The sequence below is a fragment of the Ornithodoros turicata genome, chromosome 1 (assembly GCF_037126465.1).
Source record: "Ornithodoros turicata isolate Travis chromosome 1, ASM3712646v1, whole genome shotgun sequence".
Lineage (NCBI taxonomy): Eukaryota > Metazoa > Arthropoda > Arachnida > Ixodida > Argasidae > Ornithodoros > Ornithodoros turicata.
Genome location: NC_088201.1, coordinates 180,858,787 through 180,877,281, shown reverse-complemented (window position 1 = coordinate 180,877,281; position 18,495 = coordinate 180,858,787). Strand labels below are relative to the sequence as shown.

Here is an 18,495-nt window from a genome sequence, read left to right as displayed (position 1 = left end):
GTTTTACCCACCGCTAGTATCTTGTTGTTATCTTGTGTTAGCCGTTGAGTTTTGTAGCGATGTGTGGCGACTCTGCTTTTATTCCTGAGCGCTTCATTTTAAGCCTTTTCCCTGCTCGCTTAAAAGATTTTGTGTGCCCTTGTCCAGTGCTTTCTTTACGCAAGGGCAATGTAGCTCTGTATGTAGCATTATGCCAGAATTATCTGATAGCAGAAATGGGTGTCTTTTTCTCCGTTTATTAGCGTGTGCTTCGGTTTTTGAAATCATTGGAATTCAAGCACAAGTGTGCACAATTTTTTGTTGCCCTTTCACTTTTTCACCGATTTTACGCTGAAGAGAGCCCATGGTAAAGCTGAATTCGTGAGAAGAGGGTTTGTATGTTTTTTGTTCGTTAGATGTCATTAGGAGCAGAGTGAGTTGTGAAATGGAACTTTGCCCCAGGCTTCCGCGCCTTTTTGCTCGCAGGTGTAGCCTCAGACAACGAACGTATCAGCATAGAAAAGGTTGAGCGCCATGTATTACATCAGCCTGGTGATGATGTTGAATGTTCCAGGGTCACAATTATTATTTCAAAGAGCAGTGGTAGTTTACTGCTGTTGTGATTCTAATGACCATGATAAGCCTTTACAGTGAAAATCGCTAAGATCAGCGTTCATGCACGATACTTTTTCAAGTTTAATGTAAGAATGAAAATAATTAAGAGTAGGAAAAAAGAAATAATCTTGCGATTCAATAAATAATAGGAGTGTTTCTCTTTGCCGCTGCCTTCTTCAGACAGGATGTGATGACGTCATGCAGTCTTTCAGTTGTCTGTAGCAATGCACTGATCGTTACAGGGAAAAAGTGTAGCAATAAAAAATGAGAGGTTGGTCGATGGTGTGCATTGTCCTGGACGGATTTATGATGAGCACTGTTCTTCGAATAAGAGGCGTGTGTGTGCTTAGAATAGTTGGATGCTGGTCTACCACTTCGTTCAAGTGTTTCTCTGCAATTTCCCCTTGTTGTCTGACAAATATGCGATTTTTCCTGACGTGACAATGTTCGTCCTGCCACCTTATTAAAAAATTCTACCGAAAATGTCTCCAAATGTCTGTTGCGTTATTCTAAGAGATTTTATATGTGATAAGTGGACATTCTCACAGAATTTCTTACAGAGTTTCTCACAAAGCAATCTCTCAGAATTGCCTCCCCCCCATCATTTTCTTACAGAAATCCTACAGGATTTTCTTTAGACTTCTTATCAGGGGAAACCAGGAGAACAAGAGTCATACAATCCAGTACGTGTGCTTTCCATTGTTTATTGAGATCACTTGGGCAGCTTTCAATACGAAACACCGATGAATCAAGCCATCGCTAGATACCACACAAATAATAAATCAAGGAACTTGATTCAGTTGTTATGCACCTTTGAAATGGCATCCGCGCGCCCTCCACGCACACTACCGTAAAAGCGTTCAACGCATGCACATACATGAAATCTCTAATGCGACGTCCAAAAAATTTCTTCATGTGACCATGACAAGTATATGTTTTGCACCTTGGGAACACGTTGGCTTTCTTGCGTAAAAGCACCATCCAACTTGCTCGAGACGAGAATTGGTTACGGCCACGAACTCGCATCCACAGCGTTAATTCGCGCTGCTTGCCGCTTCTTACGAGTTCAACCTAGAAGAAAAAGCATTTTAAAAAGCACGGTTACAACGACATGTGTGTGCGTGAGAGATAGGCATAGAAATATGTAACATACCGTTTGCCCAAAGCACAGTTGCTATAACGATCTCACAGCATTCTACCTTCCGACCCACAGAATACCTGCGAACAGGGGTAAAGACTCATAAAGAATGGGAATAAATAGCACAGAGGATTATATACCAAATTGAAAAAAAAAATCAAATAGGTTGTATGCGATCCTATTTATCCTATACAAATTGATGTAGGATCCTTTATGTCCTATTTTGTATCATGTGGGAAAGTTGTGGGATCCTACATGTCCTATATTTATTCACATATGGGTGAGTCATAGGATCCTACATGTCTCATATTAGGCTATGTAGGAGAGTTGTGGTGTCCTACTTGTCCCATATTCGGCAATATAGGAGAGTTGTAGTACACTACATTGCCTATATCCAGTTACGTAGCAGACTTGTAGGATCCTACAAGGCATCAAAAAGGAGCTATGGGAGATCTTACGTGACCTGTTTGGTTTCATGTGGGGAGAACATGGGGAATTATTTTGAGATATGGAAGTGATATATTAACACAGCAACAAACATTATTTGATATATATATATGGATATATCTGGATATATAAGGATATATATATATATATAAAAGTGAAATAATAAGACTTGGACTACAGATTACAGGAACGTTAACAACAACTAATTTATTTATTGGGCAATTTAACACATAGATTAAAAAAGAATGGTCGACGTTTCGACAGTGGCACTGTCTTCGTCAGGACAAAAGACGTTTTTGTCCTGACGAAGACAGTGCCACTGTCGAAACGTCGACCATTCTTTTTTTAATCTATGTGTTAAATTGCCCAATAAATAAATTAGTTGTTGTTAACGTTCCTGTAATCTGTAGTCCAAGTCTTATTATTTCACTTTTATTCAACTTCGTAGCCGTCTGATATATTAACCTATTTGTTCTATATATATATATATATATCCTTCAAAACTGGGGCCCAGAACGAACTAGTCGTATTCAATCATGTTTGCCAACGCGCACACATACGGCAGGTTATCCAGTGCGAATTCTATTAGAACCACTGCAAATGGATATATTTTTTAGGTTGAAAACAACTGAATGGACTGGTTGCATTCATTTATGGAACATGCATAGAGTATGTCCATCACTAGTCGACGAAACATCAAGCATACAATGATGCGTGCATTCCTTTGAGTGCTATTTAAGCACAAACTTCGACAGTAGTGCGCAACAGGTCGAGGTGGCGGTTGAACCCCATCCAGCGACATTGCGGTGTCGATGGGGTTCTCGGTCTAATTTCTAGATCTAAACCGGTTCTATCAGGACGCGGTTTGTTGTGACGGATTCCCCAATCTTTCGCCTTCACGAGCACGCTCACGGCTCGCAGGAAATCCCAAGAGTAGTCGAGATACTTGAAAATTCCAGGCCCCCGTCTGCACTTCAGTAGTGGTATATATAAGATCTTATAACAATGGGCCGCTCAGGTTACATGCGACACGCACACGCACGATAAGATATATCAGAAAACAATGGAAATCATGTATCGATAGTGTGAACAATGGGTTCCCAGGTTTCAATAACATGCGCCGCCAGGATAAGGTAACGGTTAACTCGGGTAAACAATGGGAACTCACGTGTCGATAGTGTTTGATGGGCACCTGGATGCACGTTTAATGACATTTAATAACACGCAATGACATGTAATAACGCACAATGACATGTAATAACACGCAAATGACATGTAATAACACACAAATGACATTTAATAACAGGCAATAACATCTGATGACATTTAATAGTATTTTTCCGATCGGGTTGACGTCAGTCCGTCACCTAGTTTGGTTGCCGCGTCAGAGCGCCAGGTAGTTTCGGTTCCCACCAAGCGCCCTCTAGTTTTCAAGCTTTGGCCGTCTGTAGTTTCGGTTTCGGTTTTAAATGAATGGACGCCAAGCTTGGTTGCTCCACGTGTAGTTCTGGTTTCAGTTTCGAATTCCTAGGTGTTGCCAGATGCCCTCTGGTTTCAAGCTATTGACCGACTGTAATTTCGGTTTCAAACCGCAGCACGCTAGTTTCGCTGTGACAACGTCAACGCATTTTCTGGCAATATAAATTAAGCGTACGCGTAGAAATTTCATCAGAAAAAGAGAAAAAAAAAACATGGTTGACCAGTTCTATGTGAACCTGCTCTCAAATGCATCTTTGGATGTGTTTCCCGACAACACAATGAGCAAGTTCCGAGTAAAGCTAGCCCATCCACAGACGTTGGAGGGTAGGTGGGAGGCCGCTTTAACAGAAATCAACATCCCTTTTGCGATTAAAAATGTAACTGACACAGTCAATAGTATATCGGAAACGACATTCCTTGGTCCTACGATTGAAGCAACAGAAAAGGTCAAGTTCAAAGCTAATGAAAACATTCTCTTGTCTTTGAGACAATTTTTAGCAAAACATTTGCAGCATAAGACAAGAATTATACGTGGTAGCGGTCATTATGAGATACAACTTCCTCTGAACTATGGTTTGGAAATTAGCGCAACTCTTGCCGCTAAGCTTGGCATGGCTGAAAAGATAATCGGCTGTGGAGAGTTGGACAGAGGGTCACCCGTGAAGCTACTCAAATACCAGGTGGATACGGAAGAAACGATTAACATAGTTACCTATCGTTCACGAACAGTAAAGTATGAAGTTCCAGAAGGCTACTACGAATCGGGGAAGGACCTCGTTAATTCCATTAACCATGCCTATCGAACAAAACTTCATTTGTCGCAAGATGCTCGTCTCCTCGTATGTAACCCATACAACGGAATTTGTCACCTGGAACGCATGAACGATGGCTATGTGACCTTTCATCCTTATTTGGCTTTGATGTTGGGCTTCGGAAAGAGGACAACTTTCTCAAGTTATGCAGTCGCCGAACGAGACGTTTGTCTATTCCCTGCTCAAAACTATATTTTCATATACTGCGATGTCATCGAGAACGAATTTGTGGGTGACGTGACAGCACCACTTCTTCGATCGATACCATTCAGGGTCCAGGGTAGGAATGATGTGATGTCTTATTTATTCACAAACCTGTACTATAAATATGTATCTGCGAAGGAATTGACAACCATTCAAATCGAGTTGGCAAACGAGATAGGTGATTTCATTCCATTCATTTCTGGCTCTGGACGTGTCGGGTTGACGATCCACCTACGTAAATGTATATAACAAACCCACCATGTTGCATAGCACATTTTGGTGCAGGAAAGCGAGAGCATCTACCACACTATACTGCTCCCGAGCTTTATCAGATTGGAGGAGGCATATTTGGTGACGTATTGAGGGGTTTCTTGCCCATACTGACCAAGAAGGTAGCGCCATACGTTGGGAGAAAGCTCCTTGATACTGGAAGACATATAGCCGAGGAAGTCCAGCAAGGAGCATCATTTCGACAAGCCGTCAAGAAAGGAGTAGACCGCACAGTGCATAAAACTCGTGACGAGTTACTTCAGAGACTCACAGGGAAAGGAAGAAAACGCAAGGCCGTTAAAAAAGCTCGACCTGCGGAGAAGCGGAGGAAATCTGACTTCTTTACTTGACAGAAAAAAAAAATGTCTATTGCAGTAGTGCATAAAGATTCCTGTCTGTGTACTACAAACCAGCTGGAACTCTTCTCTCTTCCACCTACAAATTTTGCTTTGGAGAAGTCTGAATACGTCGAGTTTTTCCCAGTATCTGCTCCGACATCAAGCGGAGTGATCGAGTACAATGTTCCGGGACTCGGTGGGGGCTTCTTTGATCTTCAATCCAGCTTTTTGCATATTCAGTGCAAGATCATTCGAAAGAATGGAGATCCAGCGGTAACTACAACAAGCACTTCAACAACACCTGATGCAGTCATACCTGTCCAAGCGTTTGGTTCATCATTGTTTCAACACGTACATATCTACCTGAATTCAACCTTGGTTTCGAGTTTCGAACATTATGGCTACCGTTCCTACTTGGACATCATTACGAATGCCAACAATGTAACTCAGACACACACCCTTTCAGCAATGTTATACGAGCCAGACCCTTTAGGCACGAGTGAGGTATATGCTCCCACATCTGATTCAAAAGGAGTTTTCGCTCGTTACAAGCGAACCAAAGGATCGGCACTGTGTGACATGTACAGCCCAATCTTCAGCGACATATGTCAACAACAGAAGCTCATTCTTAACGGAACCGACATTCGAGTTGTGCTACGTCAAGCGTCGGATGATTTTCGTCTCTTGCAAGCTGATGGTGCAACAGAAAAGCACACTGTGGAATTTTCACGTATCGTGCTCTATCTCCGACGTGTTCAGTTATCGCCGAGTATACTTGTTGGTATAGAACGAAGACTTCAAACAACACCTGCAGTATACCTTCTCCGAGGACTGGAAATTAAGTACAGAACCATCGCCCCTAACCAATCTCAGGTGATATTTGACGACTTGTACAGCGAGCAAGTTCCCTCCAAGTTAACAGTATTGATGGTCAGGAGCGATGCCTACCAAGGTAGCAGACCACGAAACCCATTCAAGCTTGAGAACTTCAAACTAAAACGAGCACTACTGGACGTTGGTGGACAACAGTACACGGATGAGTTCGACTTCCAACGAGACATCTATTCCAAAGCCTATATACACCTGCTTCACAAACTAAAACGCAAGGATATACCAATAGCTCCAGCTGCGTATGCAAAAGAGACATTTATGCTTTATTACCATCTGACTCCAGATGCAGAAGTGAATGCTCTTTGTCCTGTTGTTCAAGCCAACGTTCGTCTGACCCTAACGTTTGCTGCCAATCTAACAGAAGCAGTTACGGTGTTGTTTGTATCCGAAACACCACGTGTGCTAGAAATCAACAGAGACAGACGAGTGAAATTTGTCTGAAAAATAAACATGGAGGAGTGGCTGTTCTATGCAGCATTCAGTAGACACTACTGCACCAGAGAACTGTTTCGGGGAACCTTTGCATGCAATGAAATCGCAAGACAGGAAGCCATACCCGGGATTTATGTGATTAACACAGCTCCAAGGAGCAGTAACGGTGAACACTGGACCATGACTTATGTTTCCGGTGACAATGTGGTTACGTATTTTGATAGTTACGGCATTCAGCCCGTCTACAAAGAATTCTACCAATTCATTCATCCTACCAGGTCATTTTACTATAACAAGAAAAGACTTCAGGGCTATGGATCAGCTACATGTGGCCTCTACTGCCTGTATGTAGGCAGCATGCTCGCTTGTGGATTCTCGCTCCGAGAGTGCACTCAGAGATTTTCGTCAACGAACTTCACACTGAACAACAAGCTGGTACCCGTCCTTGTACGGAAGCAATTCCCAAGAAAGACAGACAACATGTCATGTTGCAGTGTACTTTGACACAATAAAATTGTATTTATTTCCATGTCGTTACAGGCACAATCTTATATATATATATATAAAAAACAGCATTACAACAACAACAGCCAGGTAGGGCAACATATGCATAAAAACTGTCTACATCTTTCCATTGGATGCGTACCCAAATGGTAACGTGTGGATACCATCCTCACAAATGAAACGCTTTGTGTCTAGGGGATTTAAAGCTACTTTCGTAACACATACACTTTTATTTATATTTTCCTTGTGCACAATGAGGTTCTGACAAACTTTGTACACTTCACCAAGCTTAAGAGAGTCTATGTACATTGAATAATGCAACTTCTGGGCTTCACATTGTTTCACCCCCTTAGCACGATTGTATCGTCTTTTACTATGGAGGTCTAGTGCATAGAGCTTTGGTTTCAGGCAACAGAACCCTAGGATGTGGTCGTGGGGCATTTCGTTCTTAAATTTTCCTAGCACCATCTTGTTTTTCGTAGAATACATCGAGTCATCACAAGAATGACCAGATGTATCAAGGTGGGTATCGGCGAGCTCCGCAAGGGCCTTCTCATCGCTCAGCATCACGATATGAGAATCTGTGTCCATATACAAGAGCCTTGTGTCCGGGGCTACCCGAAGCAAGTTGTTATAATAAAAGTCATACATCATGACTTTAGACAGCTCGAGAATAGTGAACCCCAGGTACAGAGGCTGTCGCATACGGACTATCGATTGAGCGAACTGAAACAAGACTACGTTAGAGCTTAGAGCCCTGAATTGTTTGAGGTTCGGTTTACGCAAGAATCTCAACACTTGCTCCTCGGAAGTTGCTAAGCGACAGTCGACGAACTTTCGTACATTCATACATGTTTTCCCATATACGGAGTTAATTAAACACTTGTACAGGTTACGTTCGAAGGTATTGGTTGCCTGCTTGCGTAGTTCATGATGGAAGTCAACATAGGATCGCAGGAATGGTTTTTGTTTGAACCTGAGCACCCGGTGAATTTTCTCGAGCCGAAGACCCAACTGTAGGTACAACTTTAGACTGCGGTAATCAAGAAAATACTTCTTCTTGTCAAGCAGTGTAATGAGTAATTTCGGTTCTATATCATGCTGTGGGAGGTTAAATTTTTTCATCAGGTCTTTCTGATAATGCGAAAGCAACTCATACGGGACGCTCATTTTTTCGGGCGCGAGCGGTAAATCTTTATGTCATTCGTGGAGCTCTTGTACGTAGGCCAGGTCTACCTCTAAAAAATAACCAACGTCTGCATAATCTGCAACAAGGGTTACATCTAAACCTGCAACCTCTTCGGGTGACAGCCATTCAAAGTCTCCGAATGGGAGTGGTTCACGCATCACTGTGCCATAGAGTCCATTTATGTCCATGTAATGAATTATGGTCTTTGGTTTTTCAGGATCGTACTGATCTGTCCCTGGGACATTTGCAGTGGCCATTCGCGTTGAACACTGGGTCATACCACCACGCAGGCCCCGTTCAATTAACAGATAGGCATCGGGATCGTGGATTAAATCCAGATTAATCCGGCTCATTTTTAGTGCGCAAGACATGCTTAGTCCCGGGAGTGACACGAAATGAAGTGGTTCAATTTTGTGCGTCTCCAACGCCCATATTCGGAAGTTTTGAAACACGTCTGCCAGAAGCAATGCGTCCGTCTGAAGGTACAAATCCGAGTACTCGCCCAGGCTCTTCAGTTGAAATTTTTCAAACACATTTTGCGCATGGCGGTAATCTTCCTCGCTCACTTCTGATCCGTTCAGTTGGTTAAAGAACTGGTCACGTGATGGCAAACAGGGCTCGTCGTAACGTTCAAAAGAGGTAACGTAGTTATAACAGAAAACCCCTTTACGTACAACCAACCTGAAGTAGTCCTCCTCTACGAAAAACTGACGCAGACACCTGAAGTTAGATTCACCTTTGTCACATAGATTTTTCGTCAATGTGTCGAGACTAGCATTGAGGAAGCTTAACGAGTCTATGAAGCAGAACACACCAATGTCTATAGCCTTAAACTTTTGACAACTGGAGGCTATCACTCTGATATCTGTCTTCCGAAGCAGGTGCAGATGAGCTACTATGAATCCGAGGTCATAATTGGCATTATGTGCAATGATGGGCACTTTCCGTGGTATCCGCAGTTTCAGATTACATCCCTGACACAATGATTGGTGAAATTCTCCACTTACGTGATCATGGTCTCGCACTTTCTGCTTCTTAGTGAATGGTTCTTTACAGATGTTACAGTGAGTGGCTTCAGAATGTTGGAGTTCGTCTCCTGGGGTCATTTGCAAGGGCACAGTCTCGTGCAACATCGCATACAGCTCATCATGCAAATTACGCAATAGTTCCATGAAAACGGAAACGCAGTCTGCACCACGGTAAATATGTTTCTTCAAGACATACGAATCGCATGAGCGTATGACGAGGAGACAGAAGGATGAAGGGATGTGTTCCTCGTAGACATTCCCGCCTCCCGAACACGGTGATAGTACACTCTCAAAGTCGTATACACAGTAGAAGGGAACTTCCGACATCAAATGCTCTCCGGCAAACGACAGTGTCTCACCCTTCTTTGGAAAAATAGTCTTGGACACTTTTTGTTGTTTACACATTAGTAGATGATCGGCGAGTACACCCGGGGTGGTGAAACCCATCGTACACCGTTTGCAGTGAAAATAACCAGGTGGTGTGAACAAAGCATTGAAATTAGTAATGAGTACAAAATGGAAGTCAATCAGCAGTAGATCGACATGCTTCTTGCACTGGTCGTCAACAACCTTAATCGGGTAAACATATTTTTCATCTTTGTCATAACCGTACACGTTAATGCTCACATCGTTCTGCTTCTCAAACATTTCTACATCTTTCGGGAACACTACAGGAAACGTCTCTGGAAATACATATTGAGACAGGTATGACCTGTAGGATGAAGCTCTGCGTCTGTAAGAACCCTTTGCAGGATGTAGACCGGCAAGTACGCAAAATGCGAAACACATGTTCTGTTCACTATCCTCGTGAAGGTCGACACTCAGAAGACACCGACACTTTTTTTTCAATTCATTTGGCGATTCAAAGTCGGTACAACCAATGAGCTGTGGCGCGAGACGACCGACATGAAGAATGCAGGCGTGAATTTGAAATAAGAAAAATCCCGACCCTTGCATTTCAAGCTTTTCTAAATTGTTGGTGACTTCAGTGCCTACTTCAATGACAGCACGTTCTACGTCTCGTTCCGACCACAGCGTATGCACACTCGAAGGAATAAATTGAGTGACAAATATGATCTCATCCTCAGGCGTATGTCGACCGAGTTCCGCCTTCAGCAAAACATAAAAGCGTAACGGAAATCCGAAATGTCGAAGTACACCGGCAAGGTAGCGTCCGTTTTCATGAAAGAATGTGCTGACATCCTGCCCGTCGTCGTCTCTGTCATGTAGATGAAGCTCATAGCGGTTGGTATAGTTGCGGAGCGTACAGAGTGTCTCACAAAATGGGATACAGGGTGTTGCAAGGTTATGAACGTTAGCCAGATGAACTTGAAGTCCCAGCGCTGTTGTGTAGTGCTGCCGATCGGCCGGAGGACAAAGGTGGCATGTCACCATTTCTTTTTATTTTTTTACTCGGATTGACCGAACACGATGTCTGGCGAAAGAAGACGTTTCCCCTCTTTTCCAACTCGCTCTTTCTTCTCCATCCAGAGTCCGCTCGTGTTCCTCATGTCTTCGATGTCTTGAGTGCTTAGTTTATGAAACCGAGCTGGAAGGAACACCTTTACGTGCTCGTGATCCTTCATAATTTCTACGTAGACCGCCTCGCCATACCTCGTTTCAATTTTGTTAACATCAACCACATCATACTTGATGTTTTTAGGAATTGTCGCCATTTTTTGAAACTCTCCACATTTCTTTAACTTGTCAAGTTTATGCAAGATCGACGAAGACATGATGCTTACTTGTACACTGATGCAATGATGACGACGATGATCCTTCGGACACGTTGGACCGACTGAAAACAAAAGGAGCACATGTTAGAACACTGCAAAATATTTCATCATTCTGAACACCATACCTCCTCAGAAGGAGGTTCGAGAGTGAAGGAGCTGAGCGTCAGACAGTTTTTATATAAGAAGTTGCCAGCATGGCAACCTTGAGGAGTCTTCTTTTTTTTTTTACATCGTCAACTCTGCAGTCGAACCTACCTTTGCAGTTTGCTTTTTTTCCCTGCAGTTTGCAAGCACGGACTTGTTTATCTAACGAAACGTATCTTGACCAGACTTCATTCCCTTGCACGAAATGACAGTGATAGCACCTTTTAGGTTCGTGACGCCTGCCTCGGTGTCAATTTCAGGGGCTAGTCAAAGTGGGAAATCCACCTTCGTGGCACGACTAATTAAACACAGAGCTGTCCTCTTTGACAAACCGTTCAAGCAAATATGGTATATCTATCTTTATAAGCAGCCGGTATTCGATACTCTTCCTGAAGTAAATTTCAGTCAAGACATCCCTGCAGATCCGGAGAATTATAGCCACTCATTATTTATATTTGACGACTGTTTAGCCGACCGGCAAAGACTCAAAGAAATCTGCAAATTTTATATTGCTGGGTGTCACCACCTGTCAATCACGGCTGTGTTCATCTCGCAATACCTGTTCGTCAACGACCCTTTGTATCGCACAATACAATTCAATAGCACGGCTCTCGTTTTATTTCGTTCACCACGCACTACAGACCAGCTGCGTATGCTGTCCAGGCAGATTTTCGGGCGAAATGATTTGTTGCCCACGATATATAAAGATGCCTGTCAGAAACCATACTCATACTTAGTTATCGACTTGTCTCAACAGAGCAACGATCACTATAAGGTGTGGACCAACATTTTCCCGGATGATCACAGACAGATCGTATACAGGTCATGAAAAGGCTTAACAAACACATTCGTTTCCTTCGTATGATCGCTGAAGCAAAGACAGGGGAAGATCGTTACAACCTGATTCAACATGCCAGCAGGGAACAGCTACGAACAATCAGGGAGATTTGTATGAACCTCTGCAAAGGAAACATCGACGTACCGGCGAAAGTTAAAAAGCAATTGCAGCCTTTTGCAACACCCATTAGGACACTGGCTTCCAGGCAAGACCGTGCAGATGTGAAGAAAGTTAAACGGATTCTTCATCAGTCCGGCGGGTTTTTGCAATTTTTGTTGCCCCCCTTGTTAGGTCTCGTTTCAAGTTTAGCGGGCAAAAGCATCGCAAAAGCAATCGGCATTTGAATAATGCAGAAATACGAGCTTGTTCCCTATCGGGAAAGCACTATTCCGTCGATATTGAATAAACAGGAGCCTGATGATATCAAGGCCAAGGAGATCATCCAGTACTTGCACAAGCTATTGCATCCTCCCGCGAACACATTAAGACAGCCTAATGCAGCAGGTGAGGAGACAAATCATGTGGCATCGACAAGAGAGCAGACACAGATTCAAGCGGACGAGGAGGAAGATGCCATCGTTAATTTTATGAGCAGCGGCTACAAGATGAGAGCAAGCCAATTACTGCGTTTACTAAAACCCGTGCTCGGCTGGAATAGTAAAACGTTTGAGCTCATTGTCAATGGTGAACAAATACCAAATACCAACGTTGTAGACCTTGTTTATTATTTGGTCACAAGAGCGCGAAATGTGTGGCGACCCGCGTATCTCGAGAGGATCCTACCACTATTGGTCAAGCTAAATATACCGACACTTATCGTACATCCATCTCGACTTGAAAAGGAGACTGCAGAGCCATCAGCCGGTAGTCCTACGTTCACACCTGAGACACCTCGTCGACGCATTTCTCCGGTTGTCACAAGAGCGGCTAACAGACTTCGAGAATGGAACCGGTATTGAGCACGTTGGAAACGCAACAGGAACACTGTGGTTACCTTCGGGACGAAAACATTCTGGCGCATTTTCCCGCACGACACAGGAAGAAGGCCCTCGCCATTCTGCAGATGCTAAAGACCGTATTTGCGATAGATGAAGAGGGAAGGATTATCTGTCATTCTCGCGTTGTTCCAAGTAGTTCCGTCATCGAGCTTATAAAATACGAACTGCACAATCGATCGCCCTCTTGGTACAAAGGTGACGTGGCAGCCGTTATAAATGCCTACTTGTCATTCGACGGACTTCGTGTTCGTGGAAGAAAATTGTGCTAATGGCTGCTTACGTGGACGTATACCATCCTGGTGCTCTAGGTGGTGTTCAACGACTCGCACGAGCGATCGGTGAAAAGCCGGCGAAGGTTGCCAAGTTCCTGGAAACCAGTGATGTGTACTCTCTCTTCAGAGAACTTAAGCGACCACGTCAGTTCCGGAAGACCATCGTTTTGGGTGTGAAGGATATATTCCAAATAGATTTGAAAGACCTTCAGAAACTGTCGAGATACAACAAGGGTTTTCGCTATCTTTTGTTTTGTATCGACGCATTTTCTCGTATGCTTGCTGTAGTGCCTGTGCAGAATAAACGAGCAGCGGAAATTATACGTGGACTGAGACTCGCTTTTAGACGTATTGGGACTCCGAGACTGATTCATTCAGACAGAGGTACAGAGTTCACCAATAAGTCAGTCGGAGCATTTTTAAAATCAAAAGGGATATCTCTCTTCCACTCTAATTCAAATACGAAAGCAAGTATTGCAGAACGATCTATTCGAAGTCTTATGACGCCACTTCATCGTGCTTTTGAATATCAGGGACATAAATCGTACTTGAAAATTTTACAGCCTCTAGTCAAAGCATATAATCATCGTGTTCATAGAACTCTGTCGGCACGACCTGTGGATGTCAACAAAGAAAATGAACATTTATTTAGACAAAAGCTCTATCCTACTCCGAGCAAACCCCCAGAGAAGCCACGTTTTCGCGTTGGCCAGTTTGTCAGAATAGCAAAGTCTAGACACCAGTTAGTCAAAAGTTATCTTGGTTCGTTTACGCGTGAAATTTTTGTGGTGAGAGCAGTCAAGATTGGTTACCCGAATACCTATCTCTTACGTGACCAGCAGGAAGAACCTATTGAAGGTCAATTTTATGCAAGCGAATTAACACGTGTGCAGCCTGGAAAGGGCCACCGCATTATAAAAAGACGCGTTCGGAATGGAAAGGTGCAGTACCTGTTGCAACCTTCTGGAAGTCGTAGAAGGACTTGGGTTCCGGAGAACTACCTGCCACCACCGACGACGAAATGACTGGCGATCACTGGTCCGATGTCGAACAGCCAGCCAACGCTGGCGATTCCTGGTCTCAATCGGGTGATGATGTGTGCGGCATGCGGGACGTTACCCAGGATCATCAACTCCAAGGAAAATGTCGCCGTCCTCATACCTGTTGGAATGACGTGTTAGAATGCGGTTCATCGAAGTCAACGGACGACACAGTGCTCGTCGCAGCATTTAAGATAACCAGAGACATTTTCCTGTTGCAGTCCCTGCCTCTGAACCTTCCCGCGAAAAAGACTGTGTGGGAGTCTTCAAAAACAATGTATGCCCGGGTGCACAGGAAGTGTGAGCACCTATCCGACCTCCCGTTCGACCTGGTCTCCGAATGGGGAAAACAGAGGAGCTCAATATTCAGCTATTACGGTGATCGTGACGTCGACGTAATGCAACTGGTGGCCGAAAGTCTATGTATCATGTACTACGCAATGAAGACTGGCTACCATTACCTGGCTGTGTACATAAACGACATGACAATTGACCTGTTGCAAAATAGGTTGTCACCCAAAGACGCTTACCAATAAATATTGAAATCCATGACGAGTTGTCTCATTTTACTGTAGGTCGTCATGGTAAATAGATGTCCTGAGATGTTCTGCTACACCTTGTCCTTTCTGAGTGCTGTTTCCCTGTTCGTTTTCGTAGCTACAACAGAATTTACAAAACCAACACTGAAACAGGGAAAATGCACTACCGTGACTCAGATTGACCATAACATCTACGTCCACCGATATCCAGCTGCAGTAACTGCCGTACGCCTTTGGCTCAGCAATGGTCATCCGACGAGATACGGAGTAAATCTGTCGCAAAATGATACACGTCAACTATGGCATTGCTTGAAAGAAGCAAATGTCGCGCACAATTATTATAACTTCGAGTGCTCGAAGCTATGTGAAATAAGCTTCGAACCCAGGCAAGTAATAGAACGATGTCCCGGCAATGTGTACAATATTGCAAGACTCATTGGGAATGGAAAGCACAGCGGTTACGGTATCACTCTTTCGAAATCGGCTACCATGTCTCTGCTGTCTCATCTGAGCGAAACAATAAAAAGAATTTAAAACAAATACATGCCCGCATTTCATTTAGCTATAAGATACACTGTAACACAAGAAATGGTTTGAAATACTCACATCACTTGGCTCTTACGTGGCACACTCACTGCTGGAAGCTCGTACGTGGCAGACAGCGTATACCACCAGTCGAAAATTCATCTTGCGAGGGCGATAACGGTTTCTTTTTTTTGTGTGTGTGGTTGGTGTTCCCAAAGAGCGTTTGGAAAAAGCCAGACGGGTGTTTCGCGGTTGTGTTATCATACCAAAAGAAGAAGAAAAAAGAGCGCGTCGGCAAGAGGTATCGCATTTCACATGCTGCTCCTGCGAAAGGAGAAGCTGTCCACGATGCATTCACGTGATCCTTCCTTCCCTTGAAATAAAACAAAAATGAAGGGTCTTATAAGCTAGCTGTCGACGACTGAGACCGATCAGACCTTCATCGACGACGCAACTTTGAAAGGATGTGAGTATACCTCTTGTCTTTATGCCTTTTTTTTGTTATTTTTATTTCGAAACCATCACAGCTGGTAACCGCAATACGTAGTCATGCAATGCTTCTCGATTCGTTGTATGCTGTTGTCGCAATGCGCAACACAAGTTTGGAAATGTGTGTGTATAGAACACCTCTATTTTATTGTGATTGTTGTCACTGGGTTATTTACTTCCAAACGTCGTACTCCTATGCAAATGCATGACACAGTAACAGAGACATATCGGAAAGTGGAAAACGTTAACCGATTCTTTGATAATGCTGCTTGTTGTTGTTGCGTGACACCTGATCGAGATTTGAGTCATCCTAGACTTTGTCCTGATTGAGAAGAGCATTCACAGGATGTTTCGTTTTCCCTTTGTTTTTGCAGATTGCTTCTGTACAAGGATGAAGTCAAGCAAGACTCTGGTAATTTGTAACATATCTTTCGTTAGTTGAATAAAAGAGTAGTAAAATAATGTGCTGAAATAAAAAAGGAATATATACAGTGTTGTCTGGTCTCTGATATACATCATTATTTGAGTGTACTTATCAAATGGGGGGAAAAAATCATGCTGTGACGCGGCATTTATTTTTTTGTCAAATGAAACCGTAAGTACAGACGGACAAAAGCTTGAAACTAGAGGGACATCTGGTAACCATTCAAAAACCTGCGTTGACGTTGTCACAGCGAAACTAGCGTGCTGCGGTTTGAAACCGAAATTACAGTCGGTCAATAGCTTGAAACCAGAGGGCATCTGGCAACACCTAGGAATTCGAAACTGAAACCAGAACTACACGTGGAGCAACCAAGCTTGGCGTCCATTCATTTAAAACCGAAACCGAAACTACAGACGGCCAAAGCTTGAAAACTAGAGGGCGCTTGGTGGGAACCGAAACTACCTGGCGCTCTGACGCGGCAACCAAACTAGGTGACGGACTGACGTCAACCCGATCGGAAAAATACTATTAAATGTCATCAGATGTTATTGCCTGTTATTAAATGTCATTTGTGTGTTATTACATGTCATTTGCGTGTTATTACATGTCATTGTGCGTTATTACATGTCATTGCGTGTTATTAAATGTCATTAAACGTGCATCCAGGTGCCCATCAAACACTATCGACACGTGGGTTCCCATTGTTTACCCGAGTTAACCGTTACCTTATCCTGGCGGCGCATGTTATTGAAACCTGGGAACCCATTGTTCACACTATCGATACATGATTTCCATTGTTTTCTGATATATCTTATCGTGCGTGTGCGTGTCGCATGTAACCTGAGCGGCCCATTGTTATAAGATCTTATATATACCACTACTCACTTCCGATGCATTCTGAGCTCCGTGACATCCGCCCCGCTGGTCATGTCGACGCCAGAATTTACGTCCTAGTAGGACTTGAGTCGCTCTACGATCGGTTAAATCGAACCATGGGTCGGTCTTTAGCGGTTCGGGGGTTGTGGGCAGAGACGCGTTCGTAACTCTGTTTTTCTAAGCTTTGATGCCCTTTTTCGGACGGAAGCCCGCGTCGGACAGTTTTCATCTTTCTAGAGTGTACTCGCCTCAACTCGGTGAACGTGGCAAAATTTACTACAGCTGTCAAAGTCTTCTGGTTCTCGAGCTACCGGTTTCCGTGTTTACACTCCTCCCAATACATGGGACTGCCGGCTGTTTTTTCCCTAAAACCGTTTCCATCGCACCTACAGAGTCGTGTTTGACATAGTTTTGAAGCTCTTGACGTGCTCTTTCCAACCGCTTTAATCCCGTAAGCGCGCGACTCTCCGTTCCCCATATATGGGCTTTGGAGTTGGAGGGTCATGGCACTGGCGCCAGCAAGTCTGGCTGACGCCGCTCGGAGACGCTTCCGTGGGTACCGTTTCTTTAGTGCCGTAATCTCGCTTACCTAACGTCCAATTTACTGGAAATTTTGGATGCGTGTTCTTCGTTCTTTGCTCTACAACTTTTCAATTCGCACCTTCCGTCTATTTACTAGAGGTTTTGGCGTTATTCCCGAAATTCCTTAGGCTGACTCTCCTTCTGCAACCTTCGTCCCTGTTTTTATGTTTGAACCCTGTGGGAGATCTGAATCACCTATTAACGGATTCGTGCATTCCGAACACCGAACGGCTAGAAACTTGCGGGATCTTTTTATCTCTCTCCATTCTCGAGTAAGGACAACATGGCAAAAGCGGCTCGTTATACATGTGGGCTGGGGGCATTTTTTTCGATGTCGGTTGTTTGTTGGCGTAGAAATGTGATTGAAGACTTATTTTGACGGGAAAAACGTCCTCTTTCCGATGGCACTGGTCACCCGTACGCGCGACTTTCTGCTTTCTGGATGTAGCGCGAGGAGAGCATGGTGGAGAGCCGTTACAGCCAGCCGGCGCCCTTGGAATTCCTGCAGCTCATTTGGAAGGGAAATCTTAGAAGCGTTCGGACGCATGTCCAGGGAGCTCTCGTTCGGGAAGCGTCTTTCGTCGTAGTTTTGGTGGTTTTGGTGCCCCGCAGTGCTGTGACTGTATTTCATGCCTTACTACCCTATTGAAAAATACTTCAGAAATTTTACGAAAGAAACCTCTCATACTGCTGAAGGAATTTCTAT

General features: G+C 43.8%; 1 long non-coding RNA gene across 1 annotated transcript; it reads right to left on the bottom strand.

Moving 5' to 3' along the window:
- Positions 1–10,261: 10,261 nt before the first annotated feature.
- LOC135378851 (uncharacterized) lies at positions 10,262–15,092 on the bottom strand. Its single transcript, XR_010418588.1, has 3 exons — positions 14,885–15,092; positions 14,265–14,475; positions 10,262–11,124 (listed from the first exon to the last, which is right to left on the bottom strand). It is a non-coding gene; the product is annotated as an uncharacterized LOC135378851 (long non-coding RNA).
- Positions 15,093–18,495: the final 3,403 nt, after the last annotated feature.